General features: G+C 42.5%; 1 protein-coding gene across 1 annotated transcript in view; it reads right to left on the minus strand.

Moving 5' to 3' along the window:
- The window catches only part of L3MBTL3 (L3MBTL histone methyl-lysine binding protein 3), a 177932-nt gene extending 177415 nt beyond the window's left edge, over window positions 1–517 (minus strand). The window contains exon 1 of the mRNA XM_026649813.2: window positions 465–517. The gene's annotated coding sequence lies outside the window, so the exon portion shown is untranslated. The remainder of the gene's footprint in view (window positions 1–464) is intronic.
- Between the last annotated feature and the right edge of the window lie 24818 nt (window positions 518–25335).

Here is a 25335-nt window from a genome sequence, read left to right on the forward strand (position 1 = left end):
CCCCCCCCCCCCCCCCAGTCCACATTTCCCAGCAGCTCCCTCCTCTCTCTAGTCCACCCTTCGTGTGTTTGGGAAGAAAAATAAATAAATACAAGGCACCTCTCTCGCTCTCTCTTTTGTTCCTCTTTCACACTCACACACTTATTATTTAGGGAGATACCCAGTGACCCACCCGCTCTCCAGCCACTTGAGAGTCACTTGCCCACTTTCCCCTGCATTAAGTTCCATCCTTGCTGCCAGAGGTGGGGGTGGAGAAGCCCCCTACCCCCCCATACACACACCCTTCTCCGCTTCCCCAGATATGTTTCGTAAGGAAGGGAGAGGAGGTGCGTCTCCCTTTATCTCTCGCGCTCTCTCTAACTTTCATCTTCACCTAAGGGGGGGAATTAAAAACCATCACCAGCCGTTTGCATTGCACCGCCCTAACGGGGTCACAGATTAGATCAGAACCAGCCGCTTCTTACCCCCCCAATCTCTTTCTCCGTCTCTCGAGTAGTCCTGACAAATATGGTCCAGGGCTGCGGGCACAAGTGAGCATGCGCCCGTGGAGTCAGGGCTGGGGAAAGGGGAAACTGCTGCTGCCGCTGCCGCCGGGGTGTCTCATTCTTCCTCCCCTCGCTCTAGCTGCCGCTGCGCCTGAGCCTCCGGGAAGCAGCAGCAGCAGCAATAATCAGTGTTACCAAAAATACAGCCACAAACAACAGCTACAGCTTAGGTGCATCATCTCCACTGATTTAATGCCGACGTTGAAGGAATAATAAGGAGAAAAATGCAGCAGTCGTTTACTATTTTTAGGTTTGGGGTTCCTTTAAATATTACTTTTCTTTATAGGGGGAGGATCTAATAGTAGTAAGTCCTATCAGGTACTGTTAAAGCTGTGCAGTCAGTACCAGGAGTCTGGAAAAGGTTTTATATATAGGAATATGCCCCCATATGGGGGGGGACACACAAAAACAACAACTATAGAACTAGGTGAAACATATGATGAGTACATGACAATAATTAAGATCCTGATCTTGCAAGCTGCTCTACACAAGCAGACCTTTGCACTGGATAGTGAAGCTCCAGTTGGGGGGTCTTCTCTTATCTAGCTCAGCGCAGTATCAACCTAATTTTGTGTTACACAAAAATATTGTTCGTGCAATGCTAAAATCTTCAATAATAAAGGGACACAGTTAGCTTGAAATCTAATTAGTTTATAAGTTTAAAAAGTAATTTCAGGTATCACAGTTGCTTGATCCTCCCTGTCAATTTCTGTAAGTTCACTATCACAATATCCTATTTTTACCAATAACTCTCCCTTATTGCAGTACAAAAAGTCCACAAAGAAAGCTGACAATTGAAGGCCCCTAATCTGCTAGTGCAGACCCCTGCACCCAAATGGAGTCCCAGTGTGGAAAAACCCACCGAATTCAATGCAGCAGCACATGGGCACAAGGCCTAATTAACTACACAGGGAAAATGAAATTGACTGTACACAGAGTGCTCTCAAATGTACAAAGTAAACAAGCTGAAAAAAGAACAATAATTGTAGTTATAGTATCATAAGGGGTCTAACAATAAGTAGAATTTTTTCAGACAGAAGAATTGCTTTTCCCTTTAAGTTTGAAAAATAAGTAATCAAAAGTGAATTTTCAGCTTTCAATATTTTGTTATCCGTTATTCTTGTATATATAACATATATAACTCTTCAGACTTAGCATCTTGTGTTTCCTTTTGCTCATCCTGCCAATGATCCACACTCAAAATTTCCATTGTTCTGTATTTGGAAATGTAAATAAAGTCAAGGGCTGCATCAGGCCCAGGTGATCACAACTCATAATGAACAGGAATAAATATTTCAAGTGGATGACAAATATCAGCACTAAATATTAATAACAACAAATTAACACATGACAACAAATGCTTATCCATGAAGGTCAAGGATAACTAGCTAAAAGGCCTACATAAAAAACAAATAAAAAATAATAAATGGCCACCTTTATTATAAATGGTGTTTGTTATGTGTGTATTGCAGTAGACACCTGGAGGCCCAATCAAGATTGAGACTCCATTGTGTTTGGCACTATACATTCATAACATTACACAGTCCCTGCCAGGAGAAGATCTTACAATCTTGGGCCCCCATTCAGCAAGATATTTATTTAAGAATATATGTAACTTGGGGCTACTCTAGTGCTTTAAATTATGCACATGCTTAGGTACCTTACTGAATAAGGGCCTTACTAAGGCTCCATCCTGCAATGACTTATACAGTTGTTTAACTCTACTAGCATGGGTGGATCCATTGATGGTAATAAAGTCAAGCCCAGACACATTTGCAGAATTGGGGCCTTAGTGTTACACATCACAACTGTGTCATGGTTGACATTTCTTATAGCTGTTTAGGTCAGATACTCTGCATAGGCATCAATTCCATTCATTAAACATGTAATAAGGAACTAATTACAGAAAACCTATTAGCTTAATTAGATAATCGACATACTTTAAAACCATAGATTTAAACTATTACAGAGCACAGATCCAAAAGATACTAAAGAAAGAGAATATTTTTTACTTTAACACAGTGAAGAATGAAGAGATGAAATTTATTCAGAAAATGATTTTCACAAATACTGAGTACCAATAACTAAGGCTAAGATTTTGTCATGGTAATTTTTAGTAAATGTCATGGATCTGTCATGACGTTTATTAAAAACAACCCTGACAAAATGGGGAGTGGGGGGGTCCAGCACCCACCTGCTGCTGCTCACAGCAGATGGGAGCTGTGGGCCCCCCCCCCCCCGCTGCCCGTGGAGGCTTGGAGTTCCAGGACTGGCGACTGGGAGTTGCCAGGCCCCCGACCCAGCTGGGAACTCTGGGGGACCCCCCCACCATTACCCGGAGCTCTGGGGGCCACCTGCCACTGCACGGCTGGGAGCTCCGGAGGCCCCCACCGCCTGTGGTGGCTCAGAACTCCAGGGGCCGCCTGTGGTAGCTCAGACCTGTGGGGGGCCATGCTGTGGCTCAGAGCTCCAGTGTCTTGGCGCTCCAGGAAGGTGCCTGGGAGCTGCAGGGCCCCCCCACTGCCCGCAGGGACTGAGAGCTGGGGGGGGGGGGGCACAGCTGAGAGCTCCAGGGCTAGCAGCTTAGAGCTGTGGGGCCCCCACAACTAAGAGCACTGGCATCCCTGCTGGCTGACAGCTCCAGCCCTGCAAACCCAGGGCTGAAGCAGAAAATGTCACAGAGGTTTCTGGAAGTCACGGACTCTGTGACCTCCGTAACATAATCATAGCCTTACCCGTAACTCCAGCTGAAGTCATTGGGCCCAGTGTTACTAAGATGTATGTAGGCAAATAGGTACCAAATAATTACATTTTTTCTTTAATAGTACTAAATTAACTGGGTCCTACAGAAAATATCATATTTTAAAAGTGATAGAATTCTATACTATTTAAATCAGTGTGTAGGTCATTCCACCTGAACTGATAATTTCTGTCTATCACTTTGGTTTTCCCTTGTACGTCATATCACAGTGGTGCATTTCTTACTAAGTTGTAAGGAATATGCCCGATAAGGTACTCAACACATTTTATTTATATTTGAAATATTTTTCCTCTTTTTGCTCTGAAGATTGCAAACAGAAAACTTCAGTAACGTTTCTAAGACTTTCTGTTTTATTTTAATCTAACTCACTAGCATAAAATATAGATTTCACTAGTTTTAAAAAGTATGTTGATCCATGCTTAAACATTTCTCAAAATATTAATATTGGTAAGTTTGAAAGCTATGCATATGATTATTTTTGAATATAATGAAACAAACAACTACACTCAGGTCCAAATTCTGCTTTCATATGCATGTCTAGCTCCTATTTAATTCAATGGAAGCCAGGAGAGTGCACCCACAGACAGAATTTGGTCATAAAGGTCAAACAAGCCCAAAAAGGATGCAAATTTGAAGTTAGAACTGAAACCAAGTATTTAAACTTGGGCCTGAATGTTGCATCACAGAAAATACCTTGCCTCAGCAGTTTTTAGTAGATGGCTGTTTGATCAGAGAAAAAGAATCTGAGATTAACAAAGTTTTTTTCTTTCTTCTCTTTTTTTTTATCTCTTCTTCCATCTTTCCCCCATTCCTATTCTGGCAATCCAACAAATTTACGGTAACAAAATAATGGGTTAGTTATATACAGTGAATAAAAATATATTAATTATTTAAATGTGTTCTTTTAACATTACCATTTAATATAACACAAGTACTCCACTTGTACTCAGAATACAGAGAATGCTGAACACTTATTTCCTGAATACCTGCATGGTGGTTAAAGTGATTTTTGGGAGTATTGTTATTGACAGTGTTTGGAATAGCTAAATTTGGTTTCCCTGCAAATATTTTTGATTCTAGTTGAATAGGTGTTTGTGTTGATGCTGTCGCCAAATACTGATCATTTTTCTAAAGAGTACGTGCATGAACGTCTACTCACAAAGCTTACAAATCCCAAAGCTTAGTTTAAATACCAAGATGATAAAAGAAGTCTGTATTACCGATTCAGGCTAGATACTAGAATTATGTCATTATATAATGAGATGGGAGCTGTGCAAATATCTAAAGATAAATTGAAGAAAAAGAAATATGACCTAAATTTTCAAAAATGACTTAGGGAGTTTGGATGCCTCCATTTTTAGGCACCCAACTTGAAATGTGTTAAAGAGGACCTGATTTTCAGAAAGTGCTGAGCACCAGCCCTCTGAATATCAGGCCCCTTTATGGTCACTCAGGTATAGCTGCCAAGTTCTGTACAGTTCCATATGTGATTTTCTCAGCAGTGATTGTGGCTGATCTCCCCATATGGTACCCTCCCCCCACTCGCACTAGCTCAGGGGTGATGGGAAAAGGAACCTAGTAGGAAGGATTAAGGACTCTCACTGGCAAAAACTGTCATACATAGAGATGCACAGAACTCCCAGTACCACCTAAGGGAGCTGTCCTTCACTCCACCCAGGCAGGCCTGTAGCCAGGCAAAGAAAAGTGGGGAGGGTTTGGGAGGGCAACAAATTATGCCTGGTGGGGTATGGAGAATTCCAGAATACCCCTTCCCCTTCAAGAAGTTATTGCCTCTGCCCTGCTTCACAAAAATTCAAATTCTGCCCTCTCCCTCAAAAAAAGCAATTAATGTTCCCACTAGGGTGACCAGATGTCCTAATTTTATAGGGACAGTCCAGATTTTTGGGTCTTTTTCTTATTTAGGCTCCTATTACCCCCCACCCCCATCCTGATTTTTCACTTTTGCTGTCTGGTCACCCTAGTTCCCAGTAGCTTTCTGTGGAACCCTGCTGCTGCTATGTTTGTTTCTACTAGGCACTAGGGGCCCCTTGACCTGGGGCAGATGAGGACCATAGGCTCAGTGGGGGGAAGGATAGCTCAGTGGTTTGAGCATTGGCCTGCTAAACCCAGGGTTGTGAGTTCAATCTGGGGCAAAAATCAGTACTTAGTCCTGCCTAGTGAAGACAGGAGGCTAGACTCAATGATCTTTTGGGGTCCCTTCCAGTTTTATGAGATAGGTATATCTCCATATATTATTATTTATTATAACCCCCCACCCCATCCCGATTTTTCACACTTGCTATCTGGTCACCCTACATATGAGACATCTGTTATGTGGCAGAGCATGACATTGACAGATTTGCTCAAACTTGGCGCTCAAAAGTGAGTCACCTGAAAATCACTAGTCACTTTTGAAAATTTAGGACTGTATTTTTAAATACATGAAAGGAAAGGCATTTTGATGAGGCAGCACAGGGACAAACAGCATTCTCAAGGGCACAGCTGTATTAATAAGGGTTCTGTCCTGCAGTCCTTGTTCAGCAAAAATTCCCATTGACATTTGTGACAAATGTGGGGGTGCTCTTTAATAACTAATAATAGTGAATCTGGACCATATATGGCAATGGATATTTTACCTTAGGGGTCTGACAGAATAGCAGAGCCTATCTACCGAGGGAAAGAGGGAGAAGGCCCTCCATAATAGTCATCTAACCCCTTAAACTTAAAGGTCATTAAGAAATAACAGCGCAGGTAACCTTAATGGCTCTATCCCCTTCTCTTTGGGGAGCAATGAAACCAACTTGAACAGGGGGTTAGATGGAGAGAACCAGTTTGAGAAACCCACAGACAAAGGAAGATCTGGGCCTGCTAGGAGAATGTGAATTGGTTCTGCTCCTATATTTTAAGAGGAAAACTATCTAACTTAGCTTGTAGCGAAGTGTAAGATTAGATGACACTAAGTATGCACATAGGCTGTTTGTTATTTTTATATCCTTTTTTCCCTTGAATGCTTTGTTCCAATCATTAAATAAAAATATTTCGTTTTAAGAAGGCTGTTGGTAATTATATCACAGGTCACAAGTTTCCAAAGAGAGGAAATGCAAGTGCCCGAAACACAGTTGGCCTATAGGGTGATAAGTGGCTGGTATACATGAGGTAGTGTCCCCAGATTCCAGACTAAGAGTGGAAGAATCATGAGATCCCACCTCAAGATGAGTAAGGGCAAGAGGCTGAATACCTGAGGAAGTACCAAAAGAGACCAACAAAATAAAGATTTGCTTGACATTAATAGGACTTTTGCCTCCGTAAGGACTGCAGAATTGGAATCATGACAAAAAAGGTATCCACTGGGACTATGAAATGTGTTTTTAATGAAAAATAAAGACAAAATATCCTCTGCTAGTTATTAAACCCAGCACCCAATATAGAACAACAGGAAGCACTTCCCCTTCTTGTTAACATTCTTCCAATGATGTCATGTCACATGCATACACAGAAATAACATTCCATTAGCTTCTGACAGGCAGTAAACAAAGAACCCTAGTGGGATATTTTTCCTCTGCCTCCTATATACTGGCTATTCAGAATGGGTGAAAATTACATACAATTGTCACCAAGTCTGAGTCATCAGGCTGTGTGCAGGAAACTCTAAGAATTCTTTGGGCCAGAATAGTGACTGCTCCTCTGTATTTCCTGCAGTGGAATGGAGTAGACACACCAGGGATGAAATACTGGCTCTACTGAAGTCAATGAGAGTTTTGTTATTGACTTCAGTGGGGTCAGGATTTTACTCTAGATCTTTACTGGCAAGGAGGCTTTGCACTGACCTGCCATATAAGGGTGAAATTTGGCCAAAATGTCACCTGGTATTTAGACTATGATCATAGTGTGAATAGGGAACTTAAACATTAGAAATGATCTTCCAGTGTAACAGCTTACGTGAATTAATCTTGCCACAATAGTCAAGAGGGACCAATTCTAGTGGAGAATTCAGCCTCCTTTTACCACACCTACCAAAACAAAGCAGCCTTAGATGTATGATATTACTGTTTTCCCATAGAGATCAAATTAGGGTACTACTATGTCTGTGTTTTTAATGTACACATAATAGCCTGTTCCATTATGTTATGTTACTCTATCTTTACAATTTACCTTGAATGTAGTACCCAGTGACAACAAAACTGTTACATACTAAGGGTTCAGCTATTAAAGTAGTTTATTTTCACATGGTCAGCAGCAAACTTCATTTAAATTCTGCATCAAAGACTCCTGGTTTCTGAATAATACCCCAGTGAGGGATTCTTGTGCAAAATGAAAATTCTCTGGAAGCTTCCAAGTAAATTGGGGAAAAAATGGAGGATTTGATTGAATACAAAAATGAATAACACAACCATTATGGTACTGCATGATTCAGCTGGATATATCTAACCTATTTTACCTGGTCTCCACATTTTTTATATTCAATAGGTATTTGTACTGACAATGCATACATTTATTGTAGCTGGAGGTTTTGGCAAATGGTCAGGGAACAATTAGGATTGTAAGCACCCAGGAAGGTATGAAAGAGGGTTTAGATCTTTGGCATCCAAGAAGCTGTTAAGGCTTTTGGCACCAAGCATGGGATACATCTCTTCTTTCTTTTCCCTTATGGGCAGAAGTAGAAGTGACTTGTAGTTTTGGTGAGAACTTGAATATACTGGGAACATTGTGCACATGTTGCTTAATGTTACGCACATGAACAGTCTCATTAAGTCAATATGACCACTCGTGAGTAAAGCTAAGCACAAGCACGTGCTTGTGGGATTGGGGACTTAAGTTTCCAACCTAGCAATCTTCACCACAAACCAGACTCCATAACAGTGATGTTCTCTACCCACCCACAAGCTTTCTGCCTTGACTGGCATAAGAATGAGGAAGCTCCAAGCATCCATTCAGGGAATAAGGGATATGAGCCAAATGTGTCTGAATGAGGAAGAAAAGTTTAAAATTATAGTGGGTTTAAATATATAAAAATGCTGGAATATTTTTTTCCAAGTCACAGGAAAAGGTTTGTTCCCCTCTACAGACTATAAGTCAAGTTTCAGCTCAGAATAGATGATATTTTAGCTGAGCTATATAAGCTCCCATAAAAAGAGGCCAGCCCACATCTATAGTGCCAGGATCACACTATAATAAAATGGCATTTCCCTAAATCAGAAGGTATCTATATAATTGTTTTTCTATTTTAAAAAACCCATATAATATGAAATCTATAATGTGGATCTTTGAAATTTGGCAGTTTACTTGTGTAAATGCCAGTGAACGGCCTTCACATCAACTTTTTGCTCTTCTGGTACAATGCCACACTACAAAACAGACTGATCTCCAAGTTTGAATATCATTACCTGCATTTGCATTGGAAGAGCCCATGAAAGGGGATGTGGTTTGACCAAAAGTGGAAACCTAAAATAACAAAAATACAATCTGAGTTAGTTCTGATCACAAGCTATTTCTCAAATGAGATAGAATATTGCACAGTTTTATGTACATTATTATACATCAGGGCATATCTCTAGAAGACACTTTTCTGCACATACCAGGAATTCTGCAGCTGTGGAAGTTACACCTAGGCAGACTGGCTGAGAATAAATGCAGCCATGTTACATGCTTAGTTAAAATTTAAACCAGAGCTAGTAGGTGCACTTCTTGCTTTCTCCAGAGGAACTCTTGCCTCTACCCCTGTGCACTTTTCAAAGTCTGCAGGTGTCCTAGCTAAGTCCCAGTTGGCATTATACATTACAACCAATTAAAGTTCCAGTTCACTGAAAAGCTGAAGGCTAGATACTGCAAGGTGGCAAAGTGGGAGTTGAGGGCATCCTGTGCTTCTTGGTAGTCAGCAACAATTGTACCATGCAGGATCAGCCCCCAAATTAGCTTCACACACATATGCAATCTGTAGAAATTTAAATATTATTACATATACTCAGAAGCCAATTTACAAATGCTCATAACTCAGTCAAATCAGAACTAATTTCTCCCAGACTAAGGCAATGCCCTGCTCCCTAGTGATGACTATTTCCATGCCAATTTCTGCTTTTAAAACCTCAGCCATATTGGCTGGAGTGGTGTGGGTTAAAAAAAATGGCAAGAATTATTTTTTAATGGAAAAAATATTTTTCTGCTCATTCTCTACAAAGATAAATAGGTAAATTATGAGTGACTGAAAAATATGGTATTAGAATGGAAGTTGTTACATAACCTTAACTATTGCACATGCTGCCTTGTTTCCTCTCCTGCTATAATAGTTTATAATATAGCAGCACATGCTTATTGAAACAGACACATATGCTCAGATCTTGGTTGACTAAAGAATCGATTGTAGATCTAACAGAACAAGTACTGCATAGAAAGGGCAGTGCAAATTTCCCACACACTGTCCAACCAATGTTCCTTAATTGTGACTGAGAAGGATCACCCCAGAGGGGTAAGAGAGTAGCTGCATTTCAATGTCCATTCAATCCTTGGCATCTCAGCTGAACATCTGCCAACAAGAGTGCCAACTGGGGTAGTGATGTTTTCTGTAGTATGGATACCTGTTCTACCAAAGAACTTGGAGTTGGGTGAGTGTCTAAATTAAAACAGACAGGACTTCAGCTTTATAATGTATGTGTGTGAATATAACACATAATAGAGTCATAGAGTCATAGACTTTAAGGTCAGAAGGGACCATTATGATCGTCTAGTCTGACGTCCTGCACAATGCAGGCCACAGAATCTCACCCACCCACTCCCGCAACAAACCCCTAACCTATGTCTGAGCCATTGAAGTCCTCAAATCATTGTTTAAAGACTTCAAGGTACAGAGAATCCTCCAGCAAGTGACCCGTGCCCCACGCTGCAGAGGAAGGCAAAAAAACCCCAGGGCCACTGCCAATCTGCCCTGGAGGAAAATTCCTTCCTGACCCCAAATATGGCGATCAGCTAAACCCTGAGCATGTGGGCAGGACTCACCAGCCAGACACCCAGGAAAGAATTCTCTGTAGTAACTCAGATCCCACCCCATCTAACATTCCATCACAGGCTATTGGACATATTTACCGCTAATAGTCAAAGATCAATCAATTGCCAAAATTAGGCTATCCCATTATACCATCCCCTCCATAAACTTATCAAGCTTAGTCTTGAAGCCAGATATGTCTTTTTCCCCCACTGCTTCCCTTGGAAGGCTGTTCCAGAACTTCACTCCTCTGATGGTTAGAAACCTTCATCTAATTTCAAATCTAAACTTCCTGATGGCCAGTTTATATCCATTTGTTCTTGTGTCCACATTGGTACTGAGCTTAAATAATTCCTCTCCCTCCCTGGTAATTATCCCTCTGATATATTTATAGAGAGCAATCATATCTCCCCTCAGCCTTCTTTTGGTTAGGCTAAACAAGCCAAGCTCTTTTTTCCTTTCTTAAAAATAGGAACTATGTTAGCAATTCTCCAGCCATATGGTACAACCCCTGAGTTTAGCGATTCATTAATGGGCTTGCAATTTCATGTGCCAGTTCCTTTAATATTCTTGGATGAAGATTATCTGGGCCCCTCGATTTAGTCCCATTAAGCTATTCAAGATTGGCTTCTACCTCGGATGTGATAATATCTACCTCCATATCCTCATTCCCATTTGTCATCCTGCCATTATCTCTAAGCTCCTCATTAGCCTCATTAAAGACTGAGGCAAAGTATTTGATTAGATATTGGGCCATGCCTAGATTATCCTTAACCTCCACTCCATCCTCAGTGTTTAGTGGTCCCACTTCCTCTTTTTTTGTTTTCTTCTTATTTATATGGCTATAGAACCCTTTACTCTTGGTTTTAATTCCCTTTGCAAGGTCCAACTCTACATGGCTTTTGGCTTTTCTCACTTTATCCCTACATGTTCTGACCTCAGTAAGGTAGCTTTCCTTGCTGATCCCTCCCATCTTCCACTCCTTGTAGGCTTTCTGCTTTTTCTTAATCACCTCTCTGAGATGCTTCCTCATCCAGGTTGGTCTACAACTCCTGCCTATGAATATTTTCCCCTTTCTTGGGATGCAGGCTTCTGATAGTTTCTGCAATTTTGACTTGAAGTAATTCCAGGCCTCCTCTGTCTTTAGATCCACAAGTTCTTCAGTCCAATCCACTTCCCTAACTAATCTCCTTAATTTTTTTAAGTTATCTCTTTTGAAATCAAAAACCCTAGTCACAGATCTATTTTTGTTTATCCTTCCATTTAGTTTGAACTGAATTAGCTCATGATTGCTCGAACTATTTCTTCTATGAGGTCTTCACTACTCACCAAAACCAAATCTAAAATGGCATCCCCTCTTGTTGGTTCAGCAACTACTTGGTGAAAGAATCCATCAGCTATCGCATCCAGGAAAATCTGAGCCCTATTTTTATTACTAGCACTTGTCCTCCAGTCTATATCTGGGAAGTTAAAGTCTCCCATGATCACACAATTCCCATTAGTATTTACTTCATTAAAAATATTAAAGAGATCTCTATCCATATCCAAATCAGATCCCGGTGGTCTATAGAACACCCCAAGTACTATCCGAGGGGAGGCTCTAGTAGCTTTCTTCCCCAATGTGATTTTTGCCCAGACTGTAGCCCATAGGATTATTTTGCTAGCTATTATATCCTATTAATCCAGCCAGGAGTATCAATTAATATGTTTCTTTTTCTCAAATTAATCCATTTTATTCTTATATTTTATCAGTATTAATTCCTTGGAATTTAGGATGTGTTGAGGCATGTGTTTCCTAATAATAAGTTTTGCTCAAATGCTGAAATGCAAGAAGCCTACCGGCCTGTAAGATCCGCTATATAGCAAAAAGTAGAATTAGTTATAAATATGTCAGCATAAAAGCTGGCAACCTTTGGCACAGATAAGAATGGTCCCTGAACTTTGGGGAACAAAGGGAGGAACTATTCACATCACATCACAGGTTTATCCGGCTTCTACAACCGGTTGGTAACCGTAGGGTACACCACAACTCGAGGTCATCAAGAGAGCCTAGGTTGGCAGTTTTGGAGTGAGATAATCCTTATTAATATATTTAGAAAGTAAGTGTCATAATCCACTAACCTATAGGAGAAGGGTACCCATACATTTCTTAGGGTACGGAAACAAGATTTGGGTATAGTAGGTTGGGCCTGAATTACATAGGTCAGGATCTTATAAAATACCTTGTAAGAGAGTTAAGTTAGTGAGTTCTTTTCTTAAACCTTCTTGTAGCTGTTTTGGAGTTCTTTTCTTAAACCTTCTTCTTGTAGTTGCTTTAGAGTTAGGTCTTTTCTTCTATCTATCCATTCTATTTTCTATCACGCTATCAGCTCAGCTTGTGCGGTATAGTATAACTACTCAACATTCCTAACCATTGGGAAAGCCAGCACCATCGTGTAATCGGGCATGCCAGGAGTGAGGCTGGTTCTTCACTTCCTATTACCGGGCTCTCAAGGAAGGGTGTGAGTATGTTAGGTTAAGGTACTTATAATGGAAATGTTACCATCAGGAGTTTGGGAATTCTTTTACTGTTTTGCAGTTATAAGTTTCACTGCATTTCTAATTTTTATGTTAATTTCAATAACGATTTTATCAATTTGTCCTCAGTGTATGTGTTCTTGCCAAGCACCCCAAGAATCCTCTCCCGATATAGAACTCTCTGAGTTCTTGAACTCTGTAGTCTGAATTGGATAAGAACCTATAAATCTTCTGGTCGGATGCGATGAGTGGCAAGCCATAAAAACTAACCCATCAAATTCAGATCAACAAGACAGACTCTTTCTTATCCATTCCATCACTTCTTATTTCTTTACAGTCTACCTCCTCATTGATATACAATGCTACTACACCACCTTTGCCTTTATTTCTGTCTTTCCTAAACAGCACATACCCTTCAACACCTGTACTCCAGTCATGACTACTATTCCACCATGTTTCTGTTATCCCTATAATATCTGGTTTCACTTCCTGCACCAGTAACTCTAGTTCCTCCATTTTGTTACCTAGGCTCCTCGCATTGGTGTACAAACATCTTAATTTTTACCCGATTAGGCACAGACATTCTACCGCCAGTATCACCTATTAGACTGGTATCTACACTACCCTTCCTCCTTATGTCCATTCTCCTACCCACAGCTGTATCCTTTCTTACTTTGTTTTCTTCCCTCTCAATGTTAAAATCTGGCGTGGAGATTACCTGGACGTCTCCCAACCATCTCCTCCAAATTCCTAGTTTAAAGCTCTCTTAATCAGTTGTGCCAGCCTCCATCCGAGAAGTCTATTTCCCTCCCTACTCAGGTGAAGTCCATCCCGAGAGAACAGTCCTCTGTCCATGAATGCCTCCCAGTAGCCATACATCCCAAAGCCCTCCTTATAGCACCACTGCCTGAACTATCTGTTGATCATCATAATCTTGTCACACCTTTGTTGCCCTTCTCTAGGAACAGGCAGAATCCCACTGAAGATCACCTGAGCCTCGATTTCCTTGAGTGTCTTCCCCAGCCTGGCATAGTCTCCCTTGATACGTTCCAGCGAGAATCTAGCCGTATCATTTGTTCCCACATGAAGGACAATCAGTGGATTCTTTCCCGCTCCCGTTAGGATCCTCTTCAGCGTCAGGTCCACATCCCGTATCTTAGCACCCAGCAGACCGCACACCCTTCTGTTCTCTGGATCAGCTCTGGTTACAGGCCTGTCTATTCTTCTCAGTAAGGAGTCCCCAGTCATGTAGACCTGCCTTTTCCTAGTGATGGTGCGATTCTCCAGTCTATCCCCTGTTCCCTCTGGCTGCAAGTCCTCTCGATTCCTATTCTCCCTTGCAATCCTCTGCAACCCATTCTGTATCCTCCTGGGGCTCATATTTGGTGTTGTTATCTCCATTGACTCTTCCCCTCTTCCTATAGAACTAGCTGCTCGTCTCTTCTTCCTTGCCCTCCCACCTTGAGTGATCACCTGCTGTGCCCCTTCTTCATTTTCCAACTCCGCAAACCTGTTCCTGAGCTCTATTTCTCCTTCACTAGCCTGTCTTTTCCTCTGCCTAGTTCTTTTAGTCACATGCTTCCACTGTCCACTTTCCTCACCCAGCAGTCTCCCCTCAGAGTTCTTTGGTCCTGCTTCTATCTGCAAGTCTGAGCTTTCCCCTTCAGCCTCCTCATGTCTTTGCTCCATCATCTGCTCGAACCCCCTTCTAAACTCAACCAGAGTTTCCACCTGCATCTCCAATCCTCTGATCTTTTCTTCCATCAGCTCTATCAGGAGACACTTCCTGCAGACGAAACTCTTTTCAGGTACCCCTTCCAGGATCATGTACATATCGCAGCTTCCACATCCAGTCATCTTCATTGTGTCTTCCACTGCTTGGGTCACTACCACTGCTGCCTCAGTATCTGTCATAGCCTTCCCACCTAAGTCCTGTTAGTCTTGGAAACCAAACCAAACCAAACCAAAACGCCACCACCCACAGCAAAACAAACCTCCAACGAGCACCACAACACTGCCAGAACACCACACACTCCCTTCACTAGCCTGTCTGTTCCTCTGCCTGGTTCTCCTAGTCTTCCCCCAAAACTCCCCTTCAAACTCCCACTCAAACTCCTCTGTTTACAGCTCTGTTTGCTGGCTACTGTGCCGCTGCAGCTGTCTGTGACAATCACATACATCTATCTCATAATTCTGCAGGTTGGTACAAGGGTGGTTGCCAGGCCTCAGTAATTCTGGGGCGTGGAAATAACATTTGAAGGAGGATTTGTGTGTGCATGTGTGTGGGTTACAGTCTTTTTATAAGTAACAATCTTGAAGCTGCTCAAAGATTTGGAATCTTAGAAGTAGTTCAACTGGAGACAATAGTGTGACTGGAAGCCTGGGAGTGGGGATAAGAGAGAGAGATCAGATACGGAACCAGGATATGGGGAACTGGGACTGGCTGGGCACAGAGATTTGAGGAGATACAGCTGGGGGGAAACTGGGAATGGCTCAACAAGGAGACTGGGACTGAGTGGGAGGAAAAGACTGGGAGTGGATGGGGAGGTTGGAAAGGATGGGGCAAAGGGGGTCAAGCTTGGCGATAACAGACAGAAGAGTCTGTGCCCACCGGAAAACACTCTCCTGCAAAGTCTGGAAGAGATCCCATAATTTTTGAGTCTCACATTCATTCCTCTGCCATAAATAGGGCTGGCCAGAAAACAAGAATTCTGGTTTGTGAAAAATTGAGGTTTCAGAATTTGTTTTTGTTCATCAAAAAACCCAGAGAGACACTTCCCCCCATTCCAAGTGATTGAGAGCAGGAACTTGAATCTGGATCTCACACACCCACGCTGAGTGCCCTGACCACTGGGCTATTGGCTATTCCTGTGTGTCCATCTCAAAAACAAAACAAAAATGAAAAGACCCCAGCTCTAGCTGTTAGTGAAAATCCATAAAGCACACTCACAACGTAGCATCCCCATTCCCTCATCCCACTCTAGTGCTGGTCCACTAGAGGACAGCAACCTACTATTGCTAGCAGCTATATGCTTAGCTGAAGTGTCAGAAGGCTATGCAGTGGATCTAAAGGTTCCAACGCTGCTGATGACCCACTAGAATGTCAATATGATGGAATTTCTGTGCTTTTTTAAACATAGACATACTACATTAAGGCCTTGTCTACACTGCAGAGTTTTGTCAGCAAAAGTTTTGTCGACAATCAAAAAGCAGTAAAAAAAAAATTGATACTGCATGTTCACACTACGCTCCCTCTGTTGTCAGAGCGCACCCACACTTGGGGCACTAGCATCGACAGTGAGAGCAGTGCACTGTGGGTAGCTATCCTACAGTTCAGTTCACCACCTTCTGCTGCTAGGTCTTGTAGGAAGGCAGAGTGGAATGAAGTGCATCATGGATCTGGGCTCAACATCCCATGATGCATTGCTTTATGTCCCAGCATTCCAGGTGCCTCAGTCTTCGGTTCGCAGCATTTTTCAAGGGCCCTCATTTGCTGTTCACCCAGCCATCTGTGTGTGAAAGGATGGATCCCACACTGCTCTCCAATGCTCTGCTAGTTGTCAGTAACACATCGTGAATGGCAATGCAGTTAATCATGAAGTTCCTAACTCAACAGGATTCACAGGTGCCTGAAGTGCTGTTTGACATGGATAGAAGCAACACTAGATTACTTTTGGCATTCACGGAACAGCTGCACACAGTGGACCATTGCTTTTGGGCTTGGGAAACTAGCACTGAGTGGTGGGATCGCCTCATCGTGCAGGTCTGGGATGACAAGCAGTGGCTACAGAATTTTCGGATGAGGAAAGCCACCTTCCTGGAACTGTGTGCAGAGCTCATCCCAGCACTGCGGCACAAGGACACACAAATGAGAGCTGCCCTCTCGGTGGAGAAGCACATGGTGATTGCAGTGTGGAAGCTGGCGACTCCAGACTGCTACCAGTCAGTCACGAATCAGTTAGGAATCGGGAAGTCAACCACTGGGGCTGTGTTAATGCAAGTGTGCAGGGCCATTAATCGCATCCTGCTACAAAGGACTGGGATTCTTGGCAATGTGTGCGAAATAGGGAATGACTTTGCAGAAATAGGTTTTCCTAACTGCGGAGGGGCGATAGATGGCATGTATATTCCAGTTTTGGCACCGGACCACCTTGGAACAGAGTACATCTGTGATGTTGCAGGCGCTCGTGGCTCAATGTGGGCATTTCACTGACATCAATGTAGGGTGGTCCAGAAAGATGCATGATGCACGCATCTTCAGGAATACCGGCCTGTACAGAAAGTTGCAAGTGAGGACTTTCTATTCAGACCAAAACATTACAGTGGGGGATGTTGAAATGCCCATAGTGATCCTGGGAGACCCAGAATACCCCTTAATGCCATGGCTCATAAAGCCTTACACAGGAAACCTGGATAGCAGTAAGGAGTGGTTCAACAATAGGCTAAGTAGGTGCAGGATCACTATGGAATGTGCATTTGGCAGATTAAGGGTGCGCGGGTGATGCCTTTATCGCAGGTCAGACCCCAGTGAGGATAATTTTTCCATGGTCATAGCCACGTGTTGTACATTACACAATATTTGCGAAGGTGAGGGTGAAAAGTTTGCTCAGGGATGGACTGCTGAGGCAGACCGCCTGGCCTGATTTTGAGCAGCCAGATACCAGGGTACAACAGAGGGGAACAACAGAGGGGAAATTTGAATCAGGGAGACTTTGAGGCAATGCTTTGAAAATGAGAAGCACTAATGTACATTACTATGCTCGGGACTGCAATGCTTAATGAAATCAAGTTTTGCTAGAAAGCACTTCTGATTTTTGTGGCCTAGGATTCCATGTATGCAAATAATTAAACTGCTTGTGTATGTGTTACTGGCACCTGCTATCTCAATTTGCAGGAAACAAATAAAGATTACTTATCATTCAAAAACTTTGCTTTTATTGCACAGAAAACACCACACACACACACACACACACACTTGGTGGTGAGAGAGGAGGCACCAGGAGAGGGCTGACTTTCAGAGCTGTGTGTAAGTCCAGCTATCATTTGAAAAGGTGTCCATAGGGGTGGAGTGAACGGGAAAGTGAGAAGTCCCAGAAAGTGGAAAGGAATGCACAGGTGGATTTTAAGGAGGGCATGGGAACGAGTTCTGAATGTGCTGAAGAAGAAGGTGGGAATGCATCTGCTCAGTCTGGAGCATTATGAGGGACTTCAGCATCTCAGTTTGCTCCTCTATAACTTTAATCATCCTCTCAGTAGCATCCTTAACGAAGGCCTCATTTTCTTTTCTGTCCTGCCTTTGGTTTTCCCTCCATTCCATGCGTTCCCTCTTTTCTGCAGCTGAGTATTGCAGCAGCTCCCAGAACATGTCCTCCTTACTCCGTCTTGGGAGCTTTCTTATCTGGCGGAGGCATTCTGCCACTGCCAGTGTGTATGGGGTGCCTCTGAAGGCCACATCTGCAGAAGCACAAGGAGCAATACACAGAAGCATGATTGTTAAGTACATGCACAACATTGAACAAGTATAGTAAAATACACCTCTAGTAACATACCAATCACTTGACAAGCACACATGTTGGCAAACACCCCAAGCATGGTGAGTTTACCCCGGGGTGGGGGACATTGTGAAGGAGTCACAGATCCGATGCTCTGGAACTGCTCGATATGAAGCCAGCCAGGACTCTGGATAGCATGGCTCCCCTCAGGTCACACTGTCCAGGGCAAAAAGCCTCCTCAGCTACGACCTTCCCGGTCTGACCTCAGAGCATTCAGCACCCCTGTTCACACCGCACACTTCCCCTTGGTGGGAGAAGCAAGAGGGCCCTGCACTCCAACTCCTCAGTGCCTCGCAGCCAGCATTGTAAAACAGAAGGGTTTATTGGTTAAAAGGAACACAGCATAGCACAAAGCTTGGTAGCTAAGAAGTCAGTGACTTTCAACAAAGTCCATCTTGGGGGAACCCCGGGCCAGACAGCCTGGACTCCCTCATCTTCCAGTCCCTCACAGCAGATTGACCTGGATCCCCCGGCCTGGCCTCCAACATGCCCATTGCTTCTCCAGTCTTTTGCCCTGCTTCCTGGGCAAAAGGTGTCACCTGGTCGCATCCCCTTCCTGGGTCTCACGTTACAAAGGGCATCGGCCAACACCTATGTGCAGATCTCTGAACAGCCTCACCTGTCCTCAGGGCCTCAGCAAAAGTCTCAGACCCAATTCCTACCACCTAGGCATGGGTGCAATACAAAGGGAAATTGAGGTACACGCTGTATTAGTGTAGGACAGTAAGACTCACATGCCACATAACAAGGTGAATAAAACCCCACTTTGTCACAATTATACATGAAGAGAAAAGCAATATGAAAGGTTCGCAGTGCAGTCAACTAGGCACAATATTCTAAATTTTCACACCCTTTTCCACAGGCCTGGGTCATTGTAGCAGATATCCTGAGAGTAAGCAAGGAAGCAAAGGTGCATCTACTGCATGCTTGCAGCTTCTGACCTGGTCCCTATGCCGGTTGCCTGTGTACTGCTTTGATCCCTGCACAAGTGATTTCAGAATGGCGTGGGAAAGTTTCCTTCAATAGGAGAAGGAACAAAGCAGCTCTGCCAAGGAACCTTCGGCAGAGAATTGCCAAGTACCTCCAGGAAAGTTTCCTAGAGATCTCTCTGGAGGATTCCCGTGAAATTTTGGTGTACATCAACACCCTGTTCCAACATACTGCTTAGCTGCACAGGACAATGTCCAGCACACAGAAACACAGCCAACCTTCTACATTTCTATGCCCTCAACCCCCCTCCACACTTCACAAAGCAAAACCACTTACTGGGGGGTCTCCTCTCTTGCTTCTTGCTTGCTGGAGTGCAACTGCCGAGACTGTCTAGACACCTCCGGAGTGGAGAACAGCTCCTGACTGGACGCACCACCAGGTGACCCCGCTGTGGGTTCCACATAGTCCACTAATGCCACCTCTTCATCAATGACTTTGTCCTCTGGGTTAGGTCTACTTCCACCAGCTCCAGCCCTGATGAAGTATCCATGGGGCTCTTGGCGGTGTAGGTGGGGTTGCTACTGAGGATAGCATCCAACTCTTTATAGAAATGGCAGGTGTTCGGCATAGCACCAGAGCGAAAGTTTGCCTCCCTTGCCTTCTGGTATGCCTGCCTCAGCTCCTTGATCTTTCCTGTGCACTGTGTGTCTGGATCATAGCCCTTTTCACACAAGCCTTGAGAAATCTGCCTGTAGGTATCGATATTCCTACGGCTCAAACGCAGCTGGGTCTGCACAGCCTCGTCTCCCCAAATACTGAGCAGATCCAGCTCTGCAGTGGTCCAAGTGGGAGAGCACTTGCTGCGTGGAGCTGCCATTGTCAGCTGGGAACATGCAATGTGAGCTCTCTGAGTAAACTGAGTAAACAGGAAATGGAATTTCAAAAATTCCCAGGGCTTTAAAGGGGAGGGGTGGATGGTCGTTTACCTGGCTGCAGGGCAGTGGAGTTGGAACTGTTGACCAAAGCGGTCAGGATGGGCATTGTGGGACACCTTCCAGAGGCCAATTAAAGCAATAAAATCAAGCGCAGGTCTACAATGGCACTTTGTCAACAAAACTTTTGCTCAAAAAGCCCTATGTGTCTTGTCGAGGTGGTTTTATTTTGTTGCCAAAACTGAAGAGTTTTGTTGCCAAAAGTGGCATTGCAGTGTGTACATCTCCACTGTTTTGCTGCCAACAGCTGCCATTTGCTGACAAAACTCTGCAGTGTAGACAAGGCCTAAAAGAACAATGTTAAGCTTGCAAAGTCAAGAAATGTCAGAATTAAGGTGCTTGTATGCATTAGCATACAGTCTTTAATTACATGATTATATACTTTTTCCCCCTGTGGCAAATTGCTCGCACTACTATGATGGGTCTCGCGCTTTCTCTTCTGGGGGGTGGGGGGGTTTCAGGGCACCATTTCTTGCCCCTGAACTGGGATATTAACTGCCCCACTAGTGTCCTAGAGGTGGAGAGGGAGGGACCCGGGCCCACCCTCTACTCCGGGTCCCAGCCCAGAGGCCCTAGGGATAGCGGTAAACCACTTGAACTAGCGGTTCCTTCCCCTGGGCTACTTCCCTCTCCTGCCCTTCAGCTTGTGGGGGCTTCCTGCCCTCCCTCTGCACAAGCCAGGTGTCCCTTTACCTAGGGTCTTGGTCTTCTTAGCCCACCGCAGCACTTCTCCAAACTTTCCTCTCCTTCCCTCCAAACTGCTCTCTGCTCCAACACCAATCCACTCTGTTTCTACCCCTTCAAACTGTTCTCTGCTCCAACACCAATCCTCTCTGCTCCAACTCCTTCCCCTGTCTGATTGAAGCAGGGTTTTTTTATCAGGTGACTGACTTCAGGTGCTCTAATTGGCTTCAGGTGCTTTAATTAATCTATAGCAAACTTTCTTCCCTCTACAGGCAATAAGGCTCTCTTCTAACCCTCTCCTGCTGCCCTCTGGCCATGCTGTATCACACCCCCCATAGGGCCCCTATTCCATTCAGTATGCAACACTGACCAGCTCTGAGGATGAACCAAGGTTGTATAGTGAAGGAGACTGTTGTCTATCAGAACACGGCTTCATTTTTTTATAGAAGTTGGAAGGGTTGTAGGGAATGAGGCAGTAAATTACAGGAAGAGGAAGATGGTGTCATGGTTACATCAGTAGAATTGTATTGCATTCCTGACTTTGCCACAAAGTTCCTCTGTGATGCTGGGCAAGTCACTTACACTGAATTTTTCACAGATGGTCTCTAATGATCTTCCTCATCTTCTGGGTGCCTGGGTCTGATGTGAAAAAGTGTTGAGCACTTACAGCTGCAACTAAAGTTAATGAACACTGTGCTTTGAACTAGGGCGGTCAAGCGATTAAAAAAATTAATTGTGATTAATCGCAGTTAATAATAGAATACCATTTATTTAAATATTTTTGGATGTTTTCTACATTTTCAAATATACTGATTTCAACTACAGTACAGAATACAAAGTGTACAGTGCTCACTTTATAATTATTTTTAATCCAAGTATTTGCACTGTAAAAAAACAAAAGAAATAGTATTTTTTAATTTACCTAATACAAGTACTGTAGTGAAATCTCTTTATCGTGAAAGTTTAACTTACAAATGTAGAAATATATACAAAAAAACTGCATTCAAAAATAAAACAATGTAAAATTTTAGAGCCTGCAAGTCCACTCTGTCCTACTTCTTGTTCAGCTAGTCGCTAAGACAAACAAGTTTGTTCACATTTGCAGAAGATAATGCTGCCTGCTTCTTGTTTACAATGTCACCTGAAAATGAGAACAGGCGTTCTCATGGCACTGTTGTAGCTGGCATCACAAGATATTTATGTGCCAGATGCGCTAAAAATCATATGTCCCTTCATGCTTCAACGACCATTCCAGGGGACATGCGTCCATGCTGATGATGGGTTCGGCTCGATAGCAATCCAAAGTAGTGAGGACTGACGCATGTTCATTTTCATTATCTGAGTCAAATGTCACCAGCAGAAGGCTGATTTTCATTTTTCATGGTTCGGGTTCTATAGTTTCCGCATTGGACTGTTGCTCTTTTAAGACTTCTGAAAGCATGCGCTACACCTCGTCTCTCTCAGATTTTGGAATGCACTTCAGATTCTTCAACTCTGGGTCAAGTGCTGTAGCTGTCTTTAGAAATCTCACATTGATACTGTGACACAGTCTGGAATCTGGGGGACAATTTAGGATACTATGAATACCAATATTGTAAAATTGCAATGAGTTGTGCCAGATATGCCATGTAAGATATCTGCAAAAATGTTATGATTTGCCAAATATGATAATCTCATTTATATGTTTGTATCGCTTTTGTGTTATGAGTTATAGATATGTATGTATGTCTGTATTTCAAAACTTGGGCTACGCTTCTGGCTGTCACCCCCAGACAGTTTGGGCATCAGTTCTGTCTAACTGCTTGATGGTCCATTAAGGACCATCAGCTATACAATTGACTCATTGAGAGAAAGCAGAGGATACACCTTATGACTCAGCAAGGCATGCATGGGCATGCCTATGGACAGAAAAGGCTTCCAAACCATCTATGGGCAGTGTGTTGGAAACAAAGGAAGCACAGGCCACATGGCAAAAGACTATAAAAGGCAGTTGCATCTTCTCCATTTTGTCTTCAATCCTGCTTCTTACCTCTGGAGGAACTTTGCTACAAACTGAAGCTCTGAACAAAGGACTGAATGACCCATCCAAGCTGTGGATGTGTTCCAGAAGGACTTTCAAGCAAGCAAACTCACCAATACTGCTAGGAACCTGATATATGGACTTTGGAGTCTTTGTATGTATGTGACTGTTTTAACCATTTAACATCTCTCTTCTTGTTCTTTGTTTTTAATTTATAATAAACCTTTAGTTTTAGATACTAAAGGATTGGCTGGCAGTGTGGTATTTTGGGTAAGATCCAAACCTATACTGACCTAATAATGTGGCTGACCCTTTGGGGTCAGAAGAACATTTTGTATATGTGAGCAGAGTTTTTCAAGTAATTTCTCACTGTACTGGACCTAGGTGCTGACTGGGAGCCAGAGAGCTGGAATGCAATAAAGGGGGCTGTGTGATTTCTTTTTTGCTTCTTGATAACCAGTGTGGGGAATCAGAACCACTGGTTGGGGAGTTTAACTTCAGTGTTACCCACCAGTCTTGGGAGTATCTGCTCTCCCTTTTGCAGCCGGCTACAGAAGTGTCACACAAATGCCTATTCTCACTTCCTGGTGACATTGTAAATAGGAAGAAGGCAGCATTATCTCCTGTAAATGTAAACAACCTTGTTTGTCTTAGTGATTGGTTGAACAAGAAGTAGGACAGAGTAGACTTGTAGGCGCTGAAGTTTTGCATTTTTTGTTTTTGAGTGCAGTTATGTAACAAATAAAAATCTACATTTGTAAGTTGCACTTTCACAACAAATATTGCACTACAGTACTTGTATGAGGTGAAATGAAAAATATTTTTTTATCATTTTTACAGTGCAAATATTTATAATCAAAAATATACATTTTGATTTCAATTACAACACAGAATACAATATATATGAAAATGTAGAAAAACATCCAAAATATTTCATAAATTTCAATTGGTATTCTATTGTTTAACAGTGCAATTAAAATTATGAATAATCGCAATTAATTTTTAAAATCACAATTAATTTTTTTGAGTTGATCGCGAGAGCTAACTGTGATTAATTGCCAGCCCTACTTTGAACACAAAGTTCTATATCATGCTAAGTGCTCTGAAAAATTGGGTCCTACGTGTCTCATACTGGGCACCGGATTTAGTGAATACTTTTGAGCTTAATCTCTCTTACCTCAATTGTCCACCTATAAAATGGGGATAATTCCACCCATCTCACAGAAATGTTGTGAAAAATAGGTAATGTGTGGGAACCACTCAGATACTATAGTGATGAGTGCTATAGGAAAGCCCATTAATAATTCTGTCTTCAGATCAGGGCTTGAATAGAAAATAAGGCATGAGCCATATATTGAGCAGCGAGGAGAAAACAAAATACTGAATAGCTGCTCAGTAAGTGAGCACCATCCACTCTGTGCATTGAGTGAGGTAGGAGTCTTGTGGAAAACATAGTATGTGATCATGTAATTAAAGACTATATCATAATGCATATGCACAAAGGGGCCAAACTGAGGTTGCATGGGCAATCTTAATTCTATCATTTGCTAAATTTGATTGCAAGTCTTCACAATTTTGATAATGTTATTTTAACATGTTTTTGTGAGTTTAATATACATATATACATTATATACAATTTAATTCAAACATCCAACTTGTAATCAGTTAAACATGTAAATCCACTAAAGAATAAATCCATAGCATGCCTAGTTTTCATTTCCTCAGGTGGAAAATGGTGTCCCTCACTGACTTCAAGACAGATGAAACTGATAGATGCTTGTCTTATGTATAAATCTTATTCTTCCAGTAACTACAAACCTGAAAATACAGTGCAATGTCAGATCTCTTTCAAAAGAGACAAAATTTAAATTTCATTATTTCACAGTACATTTCATGTTGAATAACTCAATAAACAATTCTTTTATGGATGGACGACTACAGTTATTTGTTTATTCTAGCTTGAACAGTTAGCTAAATCCTAGGGGGCTTCTTGCAACTTTTTGGTTATCTGGCGATTCATTTCACACGGGGGATCAACTAGGTTCTTGGATTAAATGCAGAAGGAGAGAACAATGGTTCTGGAATGAGAAAACCATTATAGTTAGCTTTTAGTGAATAACCTGTGTAATTAGTTTTGTAACTAAAATAGAACTCTCCACTTTTGGACAGAAACCAAAGAATGATTTGGAGTTACAGTAAAATGACTTGTAGACAATCATTTTGGTGGAACAATGGTTTAAGTACTGCACATTCATTTCATTTTCAAGTTCAGGAAGACTAGACTTGAGTTCTTAGTTATACAACGGAGGTTTGCAAAGTAATAGCAAACAGCAATGTTTTCAGTCCAAAAGGGTGGGG

Source organism: Terrapene carolina, unplaced genomic scaffold (genome assembly GCF_002925995.2).
Source record: "Terrapene carolina triunguis isolate 2854851 unplaced genomic scaffold, T_m_triunguis-2.0 Scaffold85, whole genome shotgun sequence".
In the NCBI taxonomy this organism is placed as follows: Eukaryota; Metazoa; Chordata; order Testudines; family Emydidae; genus Terrapene; species Terrapene triunguis.